This window comes from Vicia villosa, linkage group LG5 (assembly GCF_029867415.1).
Source record: "Vicia villosa cultivar HV-30 ecotype Madison, WI linkage group LG5, Vvil1.0, whole genome shotgun sequence".
NCBI classification, from domain to species: Eukaryota; Viridiplantae; Streptophyta; class Magnoliopsida; order Fabales; family Fabaceae; genus Vicia; species Vicia villosa.
Window position 1 is genome coordinate 127614266 of NC_081184.1, and position 12581 is coordinate 127626846.

The 12581-nt window shown below is 32.8% G+C and overlaps 1 long non-coding RNA gene and 1 pseudogene across 2 annotated transcripts; one reads left to right on the top strand and one right to left on the bottom strand.

Annotated features, from left to right (window-relative positions):
- The first annotated feature begins 7383 nt into the window (after nucleotides 1-7383).
- LOC131607290 (uncharacterized) lies at nucleotides 7384-10221 on the top strand. 2 transcript variants are annotated; one of them, XR_009285245.1, is made up of 6 exons: nucleotides 7465-7964; nucleotides 8041-8123; nucleotides 8213-8334; nucleotides 8433-8511; nucleotides 8625-9384; nucleotides 9475-10221. It is a non-coding gene; the product is annotated as an uncharacterized LOC131607290 (long non-coding RNA). The 2 variants fall into 2 exon arrangements; XR_009285246.1 differs by lacking the exons at nucleotides 7465-7964; nucleotides 8041-8123 and adding an exon at nucleotides 7384-7439.
- A 799-nt stretch (nucleotides 10222-11020) lies between these two features.
- LOC131605393 (glycolate oxidase 1-like) lies at nucleotides 11021-11989 on the bottom strand (annotated as a pseudogene).
- Between the last annotated feature and the right edge of the window lie 592 nt (nucleotides 11990-12581).

A 12581-nucleotide genomic window follows, 5' to 3' on the forward strand; every position in this document is an offset into this window, starting at 1 on the left:
AAATTATCACATGTATACGCATCATCAACATCAACACCTTCCTCCCATAAAGGTCTTAAATCTTCAATCAATGATGTTAAATAAACATCTATGTCATTCACTGATTATCTTGGACCCGAAATCATCACTAATAGCATCATATACTTGCGCTTCATGCACAAGATAGGTTGCAAATTACGAGAAGAACATGCCATGACATACAGTTAGTACTCAAATTACCAAAAGGGTCCATTCCGTCGATGGCAAGTCCAAGCCCAAGGATCCTCGGTTCAAGGGAAAAATTTGGAAACAAGGAATCAATTTTTTTCCATTGCAATGAACCAGCTACATGGCGAATTTTTCCATCACCCACTCTTTCATATGCATGCCATCTAGTATTTTTGGCATCATTAATATTAGAAAACAATCTCTTGAAACTTGGAATTATCGGTATGTACCACATCATCTTGGAAAGAACACCCTGGATGATTACACCATCATCGTCATCAAACCATTGTCCTTCTGCTTGTAGCTTGACTCCCCACACCTCAGACACTCATTCAAGTTTTCAAAATATTTCCTATATAAGATGCAATCATTATGATATACATGTATTTTGACATAGTCCAAATTAGGGGTGGCAAAACGGGCTGCCCGCCCCGCGCCGCCTTAAGCCCGTCAAAAAGCGAGCGGGGCGGACAATCTCGCAAAGTAAATGGGCATAAAAATTATGTTTGTCCCGCCAAGGTGGCGGGTTGGCCTGTCTATTTTTTCTTTATTTTTTAATAGATTGATAGTCTTTTTTACCTTTCAATTAAATTTTTCACTTATTTTTTAGAATTTTTTTTAATAAACATCTTTTAAACAAATTTTACCTAAAAAAATACTGTATATATTTACAAATAAATGTATCAAGAATTTGAATTTTTAGAATTAACTAAAAAAGGTGGGCTTAAGGCGAGACGAACTTAACAAATAGGTGAGGAGGACTTTAGTGGGCGCGGAGGACTTTGACGGGGTGAGCTTAGGCGGGCGGCGGGCTTTGGCGGGGTGGACTTTGGAGGGCGGCGGGCCTAAATCCCAACTCAACCCGTCATTTTTGGCGGGTGCGTGGGTCGGGCCGGCGGGCCACCGCCTGTTTTGCCACCCCTAGTCCAAACCCATTAGACACGATATCTTCTTGGCTTGATAACTACGGTTCGACAACGTGTTACCTTCGAGAAGTATTTCTTTCGACACTTCAAGCAATTCGGTGAAACTTTTATCCGTCCAACTACTTATTGCCTTAAGATTAAATAGTCTTAACACAATTGACATTCTTATAAAACTTTGACATCCCGGATATAACGAATCTTACATGTCTCTTTGCAAAGTCTATACTACATTAGTTTTCTTGAAAGCATATACTCCAATATCATGAATTATGTCATCTAGAGTATCATTCATAAGTTATTCAACTTCATCCTCAAGTGTATGTGACAATGGTCTCTTTTTTGTCATTTTACCATGCCATACCATTTTGTGTAATTTTGAATAATTCCATCACAACCTAAATGGTTGAGTATATCTTCCTTTAAATGTTTTTCGTATTAAAGCATTTTTTACAAGGACATAAAAATATTCCATTATTCTCTGAAAGTTATTCAGCGAAATCAAAAAATTGTATCACTTTATTCTCATACTCTTTACATAATTTATTAGATTTCATCAGACTACAATCCATAATCACATAAACAATAAACAACAAGACATACCTATATATATATATATATATATATATATATATATATAGCCAACAAAATAGTAAACAACAAGACAAACTCAAAATAATAACAACAACGACGACAGAAACAACAACAACAATAACAAAAACTAGACAAAACAATATAAAGGAGAACTTGTACATACCAGAAATGTGATGGAAGAAGAATGATGCCCGAGCTTCTTTCCTCCTTGGAGAAGAATGGTATTTGTTCGTTGGCGGGAGAAGAATGATGTTCTTTCGTTAGGGCTCAAAAAGTCAATGAGGTAGACTTAACATTAACTCTGCCTGAATAAAAATTTAGAGAGTTTTTATCTTGGTTTCGCTAAAAACCGAGGGAACATATCCGACATAAAATCTATAAAATATAAAGGCATCTTTTTGGTTCCAAAAGGAATAAAAAATTAGAGTTTTTATCTCGGTTTCTTTAAAAACCGAGGGACAACATCCGACATAAAATCTATAAAAAATAAAGGCGCCTTTTTGGTTCTAAATAAAATATAAAATTGCAGGAGCTGAGAATCGAAGCTCAAAACCTGGGTAACTATTTATGTCGGCTTTGATAAAAAATTGAGGGAAAAGATTAATTTTTTGTTAAATAAAACATGGTGCTCACAGGATCTATACTCTCGATTTTATATTGTTCAAAGTAAAAGTTTTATTGTAAAAGTGTTATTTGTAGTAGTGTATGGGCCTTGAAGCGCCCCAATCTCCTTCTACATCCCTTTTACTTTTTTTAATAATTTTTTTTATCTTGCCCTTTGGGTTAAGCCCACCTTTATTATTATTATTATTATTATTATCACACACACCTGTTTTGTTAGTCAGACTAACTTTATTCAATTTAAATTAATTAAATTAGTTAATGAATTAATTAAATAATGACCATTAAAATTAACCTTTTAAAAGAAAAATGCTTGATCAACTTCAAACGATTATCAAAACATTTCACTAACTCTAATTCAATTTCACAATCTTTCATTGTCAATTCAAAAAGTTTTCCATTCAATCTGAAACAAATACGAATCAAACACTTAATTAACATTAAGTCATTTTTTCAAAAATGTTTCAAAATATTTCATAATTAAATCAGTTGAAAAATGATTGGCTTGGACATATTATCCTCTCTTTTCCTCGAATATTTGAATGATAGTCGTACTTAGCTTACCGTTCGAATACTTGTTTTCTGTTCAAAACACTTTAATTAATCGAAATTAGTATAGTCTTTATTGGATGAAAAAGGAATAGTTTGCACATATTATCCTCTCTTTTCTTAGAGTATTTGAATGATAGTTGTATTTAGCTTACCGTTTGAATGCTTGTCTTCTGATATGGATTTAGGACTTAATTCGCCTCACAAATATCATAATCGATTTGGATGAAAAAGGATTAGTTTCGACGTATTATCCTCTCTTTTCCCCGAATATTTTGAATGCTAGCCGTACTTAGCTTGTTATTTGAACACTCATCTTCCATCTAAAAACAATTCAACTCATTAAATCATCTTTTACCACCTTATCGCGATGTAAAGAAATTTATATAAATGAAAGGTACTTCGTCCATTCCAAGACGATGCAAACAACGCATCGTTCCTACTATGCCCGAGTAGAAAATAACATTTTCCGCTCGAATGCGACATGAACATAAAATTTGTGAGAATCTAGATTATGTTGTCCATTTTGATGAAATGCATATGTTCACTTCTCCATGTTTTGGGTAGCAAGCAATGTTTTTCATTTAAATGCGACTAAATATATTTCGCTCAAATCGACCAATCAAGAAAAATTGCTACCCGGAACTACGTAGTCTTGAGTTCCTCATCGCACCAAGGGATACATAGAAGCGAGATTCAAGGTCTTGTTAGATACCCTAATAAAAAAATCTATTATTAGTCCCTCTTTCTTTATTTACATAACACATAAGAATTAGAAGAAAACAACTATTCTTAAGCTAACATTCATATTCACAAGGTTAACTAAATGGTTTACGTTGAGTACAACGGATGTGAGGGGTGCTAATACAATCCCCTCGCATAATCGACTCATGAACCCAAATTTGGTTGGGACGACCATATTTTAGTTCTTTAAGAGTTTTATCGACATTTTTCCTTTCCTTTTTGGAATAAATAAACTTCGGTGAAAACTCTATTGTATTTCGAGCGTTTGTTACACTCAGGTATTTTTTAGGCCGCGACAGCTGGCGACTCTGTTGGATTGTAAACCCTCATAAGCGAGTCCATCCTAGTTTAGTTATTTTTGTGTTAAATGTTGGCTTTTATTTACTTGCTTTCTTCTTTATCTTTTAATCTGTTATTGCTTATATTATTCATCTACTATATGGTTTCTCGTATGTCATGGTGGGAATATTCTGATTGATGGCATATTATGAGGAAAAGATCTATACCCGAGTCTGATAAAAACCTAAGTTTAAGATGGTGGTTGCATAGTGTTGACCTAATTGAAGTATTGTCTCGTTGGGTTGGCGTGAAGACTCTGCCTAGAGTAGATCCTCCCAGGGGTATTGTTGTCTAACAAGTAGTTTTCTATGGTGGCAATATTTTAAAATAAGGCTCGTGACTTTAGGGACCTTGTGTAGAACCTTAAACAAATGGCTATTAGGACTGATGCTTGCATAATGTTAACCTACTTGATGTATTATCTCGATGGGTTGGCATAAAAATCTCACTTATAATAGATTTTCTTGAGGGTATTGTCGTCTAGCAATTAGTTCACTATGGTGGGAGAATGAGATCCGGCGCTTGAATGAAATCCTAAACGGTGATGAGGTCACTTTCCAAGATCTACATTAGGCATATGCAAAGTATTATAGGAAATTTTCCAAATTGGTGGAATTTGCAAATGGCTTGGTCCAGGATATGCCAAGGAGGCTAAGAGATGCCTTTGATGAAAGGACCCATGACAACACCTCTCCAACAGTCTTTTATTTTGTTTTGTCTTGTAAAGATATGATGAAAAGGTTCAGGGATGACTTAGAGGTGCTTAAGAAGTTAAGGGAAAAAGATGTAGCTTGATTAATTTTGTACTTATCTTTTCAAGCATTTGTATCTGTTTCCTCCGATGTATGAATGAGTAGTTTGAAATTTGAATCTTCACACCAATTATGGCTTCGTCTTTTATTATGTTCTCATGCTTTTAAGATGCTTACAAACAATTGACAATGTCTTAAGATTCCCTTAAAAATAAAAATATCTTTTTTGTAGATTCATCCATCTACATTCATCTGCATGCAGACATTTCCAAACAAAACTAATTTCACTTTTGCATCGTCCTTAGAAAAAATGAACCGGTGAACCTTCAAGCTGATTCCCTGACACTCGTATGGAACAAAAGCCAATATAAGAAGGGAGATAGAGAATATTGAGCAAGGCCAAGAGAAGATGAAGGGAGATATTGATGATCTCAAATGAGCTACGAGCAATATGATGGAAATGCTAAAGGCATTGGCCACTAAAAAAAGTCAACCCCAACGTAATGTTATTTCAGAGAACACTTGTATATCCATATAACCACTGCGTACTCAGAAGTAAATGTTTTATGACCAGAGTATGGTTTGTCACCTAATTTCACTCTGTTGTTTGTAAATGCTTCTGGAGTAGGGCCTTCTACTCAGCATCCAATGCAAGTTTTGGTGAACATCGAAACAACATCTATCGTCCATACTTTTGCCACGTCATCAAATCTCAAGTAATTAATAATGTAAAATTTTTAAATAATAAATTATCCCTCTCATCAATTCCACGTCATTAAAAACATAATTTTTTTAATTATCATCAATGACACGTAAGTAAAATTGGAGGGGACCAACCAAATCTTAAGTGATGTAAAGTTGAGGGATCTAAAAATTTGTCCTCATCATCACATCAATAACACGTAACCAAAATTGGAGGGGAGGGGACCAACCAAATCCCAAGTAATGTAAGGTCGAGGGATCAAAAAGTTAGTTTTTAAAGCGGTGAATTAAAAGTTAAAAAACATCAAACTAGAAGACCAAAAATGCATTTAAGCCTTGTTTTTAATATAAAGATTAAGTAATTTAAATATTTCATTTCCTAAATTTATTGACATTTTTGTTTTTATATTGTATATTTATTAACACATTCAAATGTCTAATTTTTTTAATAATATTCAAACACATTTAAATATTTAATTGGTTTAATTTATATTTTAATATCTTTTTTATAAAATTCATTTTTATAAAGTTTTTAATATATTTAAATATTTGTGATTTTAGTTTATGTTTTTCATTTTTTTTTTTGAAAATTCCTTCTTAAAATGTTTCAAAAGTCATCTATATGACAAAAAACTATTTATGAAAACTATCATGTTGCAAAATATTTCTTAAAAATAATTGAATAAAAACAATATAAAAACTAAAATGTTAATATAAAATATGAGACTTGATTTAATAATAAATTTATGATATGACAACCAAAGTAATAAAAAACAACATGACTTAGTTGATAAGATAATTTGTGCTTGAATTATATCCACTACAAGAAAATAACAAATTAGCTACCAAATAATTGCTAGGGCTGTTAACTCAAGCTAATTTTCGGCTGATTACATGTAATTCTACTTCAAAAAATAATTTCATAGCTAAATTTAACAACTTCACTATTTTTAAAATTTAATATGACATAACACAAAATGAATAAATAAATAACTCAAACAAATTAGTGATTTGCTCTGTTGTTTCGTTTACACGAAAAAAAAATCGAATAAAAAATTAAAAACAAAAGTCATTTTGTAAAATAAAAATAAAATGATTTATAAAAACAAAATCATTTTAAATTATTTTTCTCTCTTCTCAGGTTTTGATCGAAGCCACCGGTTTTCTCTTGCGCCTCATCGCACCGCCGTTTCATAACCTAAAGGATCGTTGTAGCTTTCGCATAACATCGAAATTTGATTCTCGTTCTCTCACCACAATCATTTCTATGTGAATCACTTTTTCTCATAAGCGCTTAATCTCACTCGCTCTCGTTCTCTGATTCGCAATACATCAATTCGAGCTTCCCTAATCATTGTATTTTCTCCGATCTATATCATCACTCTCAATTTTTTACTTATTCCAAAGAATTGATAGTGTCTAACTATCACTAATTTGGACTTGATTTTTAGGGTTCCTGTTTCAACCGTGTCTCGCGAGGAAATCTCCATGATAGCAAGTGAAGAAATATTGTCGATGATGTGTAGGTGTGAAATCTCTCAATCCGTTTTCGTTTGTTATATTGATCGATTTGATTTCTGTTCTTTGATCTTTGACTGATAGAATATGTAATTTTTTAATGTAGAAATTGAGATAATATTGAAGATTGCAAGTGAGAGAAACTCAAGAATTTTTTGACAATTCAAAATTAATCTCACGATCATTGATGGAGAGGTTTGTATTGTTCTCTAGAGCTGGTCTAATGAAAATACCAAGATTTTTCTTTATTGTTCTCTTGAATGATCTAGTTATTGATTTGTACATAGGAAGTTCCTATGATTTGTACACACAGAGGAAGTTAATTGTCAAAGTTAATCAAATAGTGTCTTATGAAATTGAGTCAGTTCTTGCGAAATATTAGTATATGCGTGGTGTTGCTGTGGATTCTGGAGTGCACAATGCTACAAATTCACTTCATAGGCCAACAACTGATGCGAAACTGTACAAATCCGCCAAAATTTATGACATCGTAAGATCTGTTACCTGCTTGATTTGATTTGATTTGGTTTGCTTGCAATTTTTTTTATTTAGACTTCAGTGTAACTCCTAAATTTTTCCTCCAAAAATTGTGGTGTCATCACATTAGTCTTCTAAAGAGTTTTCTTCAAATAAGTCTCTCAATGATCTAAGCCTTCACACATACATCGTTATGGAAGGACAAAGTGGTGATAGAAAATGATGGATTTTGTAAATGTTATGTATATTTGAATTTGAGGGACTGGTTTGGTGACATGATAATCATTGGAGAACTCACTTTTACGTACAATGTTTAATCTTTGCAGAAGTCATAGGGTGTTGTTTTTGTAAGTTAATAACTCTGGTTTTTTCAATCAATTCTGAAGATTCCTATTGTAATGTGTGCTGAGGATGGTTTTTTCACAGGGCTTTATTGTACACCTATCCATAATAATCCTTGGATTTCTAACAACTGCACAATGATCATATCATCCATATGGCACAATTGTGAAGTTCTACATTCTGTGAATTTGTTGAGGTAACTATATAACAGTAGTAATATTTATTTTCTCTACTCATTAATGGCTTATGTATTATTTATGATCATATTATAGTGGGGAAGTATTACGTATCAGCCCAGCAGAGTCAAATTTCTCGTGGAATCTTCTTACACTGAATGGGAATAATATTCTTGACCGTAAGAACAAATTCTCAATTTATCTCTACTTTGGTATTCTAAAGTGGTGAAGTAAGTTTTATCTCGATTGCTTGTCGATTGTTTTGCAGTTTCCAACAATCCGATCAATGTTCCTTAAATTATGTACGGAATGGTCATTGAGAAGGCAAAGAGAAATACTACATGGAATTGGTCAAAGATATCCAGTCCCATATTCAAATGCTCTGACAAGGTTTTTTAATCTATTTCTTTTGAGATATTAATGAAAACCGTTGTTTCAAAAGTATATTAGTACATGTTTAGATGTGACTCACTGGATTTTGGTTGCAGGTTACAACTTTGTTGTCCACTCTCCAGTGCAGTATACTGAAGATCTCAGTCACAGATGCTTCCAACGATCCAATAAAAGGTCTAAAACAAATCCAAAAGATGTATATATTGATGTCTATGTGTAAATCTTAATCAAATTTTGGGATCAGTCAAGTCAACCGAATCATTATTATGTATCTATTTTAATTTCAGGTGCTGATAAACCTTTTGAAGCTATATTTGTATCATCCAAAGCCATGAATAAGGATTTATGTGATCCATTAATTGTGATCCTTCATGGAGGGCCACAAGACGTCTCTTTGTCACTCTTCTCCAAGTCTTGGGCGTTTCTATCTTCGGTTGGATATAGCTTGTTGATGTAAATTACAGGTTATTCATGCTTCTAATACAATTAGAGATTGTTGATTTAACTCTTATATAATGGTTTTAAGACTACCATTTTTTATTCACTTTTAGTTTTTTTTTTGCTATCGGAGTTTGCCGTAGTTTTTATGATGATTGGTTTCGTCATTCTAAAAGGGGTAGCAGTGCATTAAGGTTATTTATGCATCAATCCAAGGCTTGTAACACCAAGGCTTGTTCCAGCAAATTGCTTCTCTAGTAAATAACATAGTTATCCAGATTGCAGCTGGGAGTAGCCTTATGGTTATTTATGCATCAAATCAAATTTCATGGAATAATAAGACAAATATATTACATGTTTTCTGCCTTTTCATTATTATCATTTTTAATCTCCAAAATCTCATTTCTTCCCTTTTTTTATAGGCAGGTTACAAGCATTATCACTCAGATGGAAAATTGAGCCTACAACATTTTATTATTTTCTTTGGAGTCTTTGAACTATTGCTCTCTCAACTTCCTGATATTCACTCACTCAGATGGGTTAATGCATTATGCACTTTTAGTACCATTGGATTTGCCGGTACAACCATTGGTGTTACAATTTACAATGGTAAGCTCGTGATCGATCAATGTCTTAGCACCTGACTGATTCATTTCATATTGATAAGATACCGAGTTTTTGATTTGTAACATCTTTTAGGTAAGAAGATTGATAGAACATCAGTTAACTACAGTTTGCAGGGTAGTTATGCGTTGAAGTCCTTCAAAGCCTTATGAATGAAGCGGGGGGGAGAGACTGACTATCTTGCCGCTGCTAGTCTATTTTGGGAGAGTTGTTTGTTTACTGAATGCCATGCTGCTGGTACTGGTATTAGTACTAGAGCAGGTATTCGTACTCTTTGACTTACTTCAATGCTCTTGGAACCATTGCCTTTTCATTTGGTGATGCAATACTTTCAGAAATACAGGTATCTCATTCTTCCGAATCATGCACCGATCTCTGAATTGTATGTGCATAGTAATCGGGAACGCAGTCTCTCATGTGTTCGGATTTCGGACATATTTATTAGTTACGTTTTGCACATATTTTTTTTGTTGTTGCACTTTCTGTGTATGCATCAATCGCCAGACTTAGAATTTCGAAAAGAGGGACAAGCCAACACATTCTGCAGTGTCCGCTCTCCAAAATTCCCAAAGATGTGAGCAACCTGCTAGTAGTTCTTCAAGATCCCATCATGACTCATCTGGGAACTTTACTTGTTCTAGCAACATTTCAAGTATGGTTGTGGATCGTTACATTGATGGGGAGCAGCAACTAGAGGAAACTAGCCCCGAGAGCAGTTCACAGAGAAAAATCAGTAGACCTGGAAATAATTGCAAAAGTTATTTGTAATTTAGATGTAATTACAAATACTATAATAAATTATGAAATTGATTTATTATTGTATCCTCATTTTAGTAATTAATTATTAATTTAAATGAAAAAAATTCTATTATTGGTTTTTTAATTGTAATTTTTATTCATTTAAATCAATGCTTAATTTTAGATAATTTTGATATTTTCAAAAATAGTTTTTATGGTTTTTTTATTTATAAATTAGCCTTAATTAGTTATAGTTTTGACAAAAAATTAATTATAAAATAAATTTAACTGGTCTTATTTAGCTTGAGATCTACTGTGGTATTATTGCGGCGAATTCGTAGCTATTTAGTTGGGAAATATAACTGTAGTCTGATAGTTTTGCTACAATTTAGTTTTGGTTCAGCTAGGAATTTATAAATATTAGTTGGAATTTTGCTAGGAAAGTTTAGACTAGATAATTAGCCACTCAATCCATGCTAGGGCAAAGACCATAGCTAATCCACAACTAATCTCTAGCTAACTCTGTTAGATAGAGATTAGCTACAGATTACCTGCGATTTTCGTTGTAGTTAATTGTTGATTTTCTTGTAGTGATCGGAACAAAATTTTTAAAGGTTTTTATTAAATCAATATTTTTAATAAATATATAAATGTCACGTCATATTATTAAAAAAGGGAAAATTTTAATGGTTGTAAACATGATATTACAATAAAATAAAATAAAAGACAAATTAACACGTCAGTTAGTCGTTTTTGCTAAGTTATATATCATACAGTTTTACATGATAAAAATATGTATATTTTAAAATAGTGGCAAAGCGAGAAAAAAATATATAGTTTGGGTAAAAAATTTAATGAGCAGAAATTGCTGAATTCATAATAATTACAAACAAACCTTATCTAGCTTTCCAAGATCCAATTCTTCATAGTTTTTTAAGATAAGGTGCAGTGGCATTGTAAATCGGTACAAGAACAAACCATTGGCATATACATCTTAAAACATAAGATTTATCAATTCAACTATGTTGAGCTATGTGAAATTTTATAGAAAAATTTTCAATCTATTTTTAATATCAGCTTCCCTACGACTAAGCATTGAAGTGTCCAGTGTAAGTGCAATTGCCTTGAAACCGACAGATTCCGCTCTTCTCAAAAACTGAGTAGCCACGTTTCTGTCTTTAAGCACCTAAGTTTATAAAAGAAAATAACAACAAACTAAATTATAAAACAAGATAGTTGAGATCATTACTTGTGTAATTGTAGCAAGAGAGACATGTGACAGACACATCACAAGGTAAAAGAGTCATGAAATAAGAAATGTAGGCAATATACTCACGTAGAGTTGGAAAAAGCGAATGCCAGGTCCAGTTGAAGCAATCTCCTCAACACTGGAAGTAGCCCACAAGGATAGTGTCTGTAACAAAAAAAAAATCAATGAAACCAATTAGGCATAACTGGTGCATGGAGGATTGGAGAGAGATTCAAATATAGAAGTTACAAGGGAAAAAATATAGTTGATGTTTGGGAACAAAACTAAAGTAGAGAACAAATATGATGAAAATCATACCATGATTGTGCCATCATCTGATGCTGCCCTAGCAGTTAGCATATTGTCTTACACAAAAATTGCAAAATTTGTTTCAATTTAGAAGTTTCTGTATGGGAATACAAAATGTATAGCTTTTCGATATATGAGAGTACTATCATTAAAAAATATGATATAATGGATTTAATGGCATTATATACCATCAGGGTGAGCCATCTTTTACATAGCTGTAGGAGCAATCATGATATGCATTGATATATCAAAGCCTAATACATTTGTTGTGATCAGGTCGTAAGTAAATAGCATGACCACCTAGCAAAGAAAAACCCGTCTCAAATGAAACCGTTGTTCTCCGGGAAGGCTTTGCAAATATGAGCAAGAAAATTAATAGAATCTTACTGCAACCAAGAGATTTCAACACAGAAAAATAAAAGTACATGGTTCAGGCATTTCATCGAACACTTGATGTGCATAACGCGAAACGATAAACTCAGCAACTATTCTTCACCGATTAATAAAAACAACCTGCAACAACAATGAATAACATCACAACAACGATTTTGCATCGAAAATCGAGCTTAAAGTGAAAGAAAAGGAAGAAGAAGATAACTCGCGATAATTCAACATCTAAACACGATCAATGTTCCACGACTACTCCCTGAAATCCTGAGTGAGAGGGAGATCATTGCAATGAAATTTAACAGTTCAGTGAAAAAGAGCCTGGGCAGCTGCCCTACCTAACTGGGCGCTGGCGTTGCCCCTTTTTCAAAATTGATTTTTTTTTTTTAAATTGTAAAACACTATTAACTATAAAATAATTTAAAATATTGAATTAAAATCTTTAAAAATTCAAACTATAATATCTTAATTGTAATTTTTTTTAAAGAAAATCTAAAAG